Raw genomic sequence first — 4,581 nt, forward strand, 5'->3', positions numbered from 1 at the left:
AATCCCACAGCAATGGGGATTTGTCCCAGATCGCTTGGATAGGAGGCAGCCGGGCTTTGCCAGAGTCCAACAAGGCCAGGGAGTGGGGCAGGAGCTGAAGAGAGCGGAGTTTGGAGAGATGAGGAGGAGAAAAGCGACAGAGTCGCGAGGTGCCAAAATTAATATCGCGGAGAAAAAGCTGGTCGGATTTAGGGACTGATTGAATACGGGGGTTAAAGAGAGGGCGAGGAGTCAAAGATGATGACAGAGTTGGGAGTTTCTGTGACAGGGAGGGTGGTGGGGTTGGTGACTGGGAATTGAAGGTTAAGAGGAAAAGTGAGTTTAGGAGGGAAGATGAGAAGTTCAGTCATAGTTCTGGGAAGGTTAAGGTGTTACTGGGGCATCCATGGAGAGAACACTTAATAGAAACCCACCCTATGCCCTCCACATTGCTTCTGTGCAGAGCCTTAATTGATTTTATGGCCTGCCTCTCTAGATTGTAAGCTCTCTGTGGGAATGGAATGTGTCAACCAGCTCTGTTGTACTGTAATCAGTCAGTCAAGCAATCATATTTATTGAGCACTTAAGTGTGCAGAGCATTGTACTAAGCCCTTGAGAAAGAACAGTAAGTGCTCAATAAATATGACTGCATGAATAAATGAACAATATAACAAATATGATTGAATGAATAAACAATATAACAGATATGATTAAATGAGTAAATGAACAATATAACAGATTTGGTAGACATGTTCCCTGCCTACAAGAAGCTTACCGACTAGAAGCAGAAGTAGGCTAATAGATAGAGCATGGGCCTGGGAGACAGAAGGCCATGGGTTCCAAACCCGGCTCTGCCGCTTGTCTGTTATATGACCTCAGGCAAGTAGCTTAATTTCTCTGTGCCTGTTACCTCATCTGTAAAATGGGGATTAAGACGGTGAGACCCGTGTGGGACGTGGATTGTATCTGACTTGATTAGCCTGTATCTACCCCACTGCTTAGTATGGTATCTGGCCCACAGTAAGTGCTTAACAAATACCATAAAAAGGAACTTACTCCCAAGCACTTAGTGTAGTGCTCTGCATATAGTAAATACTCAGTAAATACCACTGATTGATTGGAGGTGAGAGGAAATCTTAGACTGTAGAGCAGGTGAGAAGCAGCAAGGCTAGTCAGGTAATAGCTGGATCCATGTGAGCATATGAGCAGTCTCAAGATCACCACCCACCTCAGAGAGGGATTGAGTCCAGGAGGAATGGGCTGTGGCCAGGAAAGATTGGGCAGGCTAATTTTTTTAATGGCATTTTTTAAAGAGTTTGCTGGGTGTCAAACTCAGTTCTAAGCACTGAGGTAGATAAAAGTTAATGATGTTGGTATTTGTTAAGCACTTACTATGTGTAGGGCACTGTTCTAAGCGCTGGGGGAGATACAGGGTCATCAGATTGTCCCACGTAAGGCTCACAGTCTTCATCCTCATTTTACAGATGAGGTAACTGAGGCACAGAGAAGTTAAGTGACTTGCCCAAAGTCACACAGCTGACAAGTGGCAGAGCTGGGATTCAAACCTGTGACCTCTGACTCCCAAGCCCGGGCTCCTTCCACTGAGCCACGCTGCTTCTCCACAAAAGTTCATAACGTTGGACATAATCCCTGTCCTGCCTGGGGCTCACAGTCTAATTAGGAGGGACAACAGGAGAACTGAGGCCCAGAGATGTCAAGTGACTAGCCCAAGTTGCCCAGCAAACAATTGGCAGAATGGGAATTAGAACCCAGGTCCTTTGGCTCCCAGGCCCATGATCTTTCCACTAGACCATGCTGCTTCTCAACTGTGACATTGATTTTGTGCTCAGTTTAGCAGAGGAAGCAAGAATTTCACATCAGACTCAATCCCTGCCCCATCTGGGCTTTCAGTCTAAATTGGTGAATCCCCATTTTACATATGACAAAAGGGAGGACCAGATTCATTCCCTCAACTGTATTTATTGAGCACTTACTGGGTGCAGAGCACTGTATTAAGCGCTTATAGGTTACAGGCCTTCCCTGTTTGTGCTCTTAAGTGTTTGTGCTCTTGAGTTTGAGTCCCACTGTTCCTCTAAGCCTGGTCCAAAGCTCATACAAGAATCTAAGCAGCATGGTACAGTGGAATGAGCACGGGCCCGGGAGTCAGAAGGTCATGGGTCTATTCCCAACTCCACCACTTGCCTGCTGTGTGAATTTAGACAAGTCACTTCACTTCAAAGGGCCTAAGTTATCTCATCTGTAAAATATGGGGATTAAGAGTATGAGCCCGATGTGGGAGAGGGCCTATGTCCAACTGGACTAACATGCGTCTACCCTAACTCTTAGAACAGTGCTTGGCACTGTACCATTATAATTATTTTTGTTGTGGAATGGTTAGCTATAGAGTGAGGGGCTGGTTTTTCAGTTTGTTGATTCCATCTGAGCTTTTCCTTTTGGATGCAAACCCTTCTCTAAGTGAATCCTGTTCTGAGTAAATATTATCTGAGTAATTTATTATTCCTTGCTAATATTGTTTCTGTGAATTCTCTCTCAAAAAGATTCTCTGGAAGCTTCCTACCTGCCCAAGAAATTTACTCAAGTGGCATTTTGAATCTGGCTTTTTTTTCCTTTTCTTCCCCTCCCTTCTGTATCACCCTGACTTTCACCCCCCTCCCAGCACCACAGCACTTATGTCTTTTCTTATGCCGTTGAGTCATCTCTAACCCATCGTGACGCCATGGACATATCTCTCCCAGAACTCCCCACCTCCATCTGCAATCGTTCTGGTAGTGGATCCAGAGAGTTTTTTTGGTAAAAATACAGAGGTGGTTTACCGTTGCCTCCTTCCGAGCCGTCAACTTGAGTCTCCACCCTCGACTCTCTCCTGTGCTGCTGCTGCCCAGCACAGGGGAGTTATGACTTGTAGCAGATTGCCTTCCACTTGCTAGCCACTGCCCAAGCTAGGAATGGAATGGGTAGACCTCTGCTTGACTCTCCCTCCCGTAGTCAAGACTAGTAGAGTAACGGAAACTTTCCAGGTGCGACCCTGAGAGGGAACTTATGTACATAACCATAATTTTATTTATTTATGTTAATATCTGTCTCCCCCCATACTGTAAGCTCGTTGCGGGCGGGGAATGTGTCTGTCATATTGTTGTACTGTACTCTCCCAAGCCCTTAGTACATCGCTCTGCACAAGGTAAGTACTCAATAAATAAGATTGGTTGAGTGACTGATTTTAGAAAGTCTTCATGGGAGGAGGGCTGAATCTCACACCAAGTACTCCCAGTAAATCACTGGCAGAGCCGATATTAGGACCTGGGTGTCCTGACCCCCAGGTACAAACTTCCTAGAGGAAAGACAGTGGTCCCAGGAGCCAGGGGACCTAGGTTCTAATCCATCTTTATGTAACCTCGAGCAAGTTCCCTTAACTTCTCTAGGCCTCACTTTCTTCGTTCTAAAATGGGGGTGTTAAATAGCTATTCTCCCTCCTCCTTGGACTGTGGACCCCATGTGAGTCAGGGAATAGATTCGACTGATTATCATGAATCTCCCCTAGTGCTAAGTACAGTGCTTGGCACACAGTAAGTGCTTAACAAATGCCACCATTATTATAAGTAGGCCACGCTGCCTTCTCTGGGCAGAGATTGAGCCGCAAGTGAGGGGGAATGGTCAAGAGAGTAGGGTGTAGCTGGATGCCGGTGGGGAATGATGGAGGGAGGAAAGGGCTCAGTAATATGGCTGGCTCTTGGAATGAGGAATAGCAGGCCCAGATCCAGTTCTCATTCATTCAATCAATAGTATTTTTTGAGTGCTTACTGTACGCAGAACACTGTACTAAGCACTTGGAAAAGTACAATACAACAATAAATGGTGACATTCTCTGCCCACAGTGGGCTTGCAGTTTAGAGGAGCATAAGAAGCAGCGTGGTGTAGTGGACAGAGCAAGGGCCTGGGAGTCATAAGGTCATGGGTTCTAATTCCAGCTCTGCCACTTGTCTGTTGTGTGACCTTGGAGAAGTCACTTTACTTCTCTGGGCCTCAGTTACCTCATCTGTAAAATGGGGTTTGAGACTGTTAGCCCCATATGGGACAGATACTGTGTCCAACCTGATTCGTTTGTGTCTACCCCAATACTTTGACTATATGCCTGGCCCAGAAAAAGTGTTTAACAAATACCATAATTATTATTATTAGTATTAGAGGGATGCTATCTCCATGAGTACCTCCTCTGAGGTTTCAGTGGATGGAACTCAAGGCAGCTCAGGATTCCTGTTCAGCTGGCTCAGGCCTGGGTGGTGTCCATCAATCAGTCACTCTATCAATGCTACTTATTGAGTGCTTACTATGTGCAGAGCACTGTACTAAGCACTTGGGAGAGCAGAAAACAATAGAATCGGTAGGCACGATACTTGTCCTCAAGAAGCTTGCAGTATAGTCAGGGAAACAGATGTTGAAATCAATCTCAGCTAGGAGAAGGGGCAGATATATAAGGATATGGACAGAAAAGTAGTGGACGGGTTGGGTGTCAAAGTACTGAAGGTTAACTGATCCAAGTGCATAGGAAATGCAGAGGAGAGGGTGAATAGGGAGGGGAAATGA

The 4,581-nt window shown here is 45.8% G+C and overlaps 1 non-coding gene across 1 annotated transcript; it reads right to left on the bottom strand.

Moving 5' to 3' along the window:
* Positions 1-2,897: 2,897 nt before the first annotated feature.
* LOC114810793 lies at positions 2,898-3,035 on the bottom strand. The gene has a single exon (XR_003758486.1). It is a non-coding gene; the product is annotated as a small nucleolar RNA SNORA7 (small nucleolar RNA).
* Between the last annotated feature and the right edge of the window lie 1,546 nt (positions 3,036-4,581).

Source organism: Ornithorhynchus anatinus, chromosome 3 (genome assembly GCF_004115215.2).
Source record: "Ornithorhynchus anatinus isolate Pmale09 chromosome 3, mOrnAna1.pri.v4, whole genome shotgun sequence".
Lineage (NCBI taxonomy): Eukaryota > Metazoa > Chordata > Mammalia > Monotremata > Ornithorhynchidae > Ornithorhynchus > Ornithorhynchus anatinus.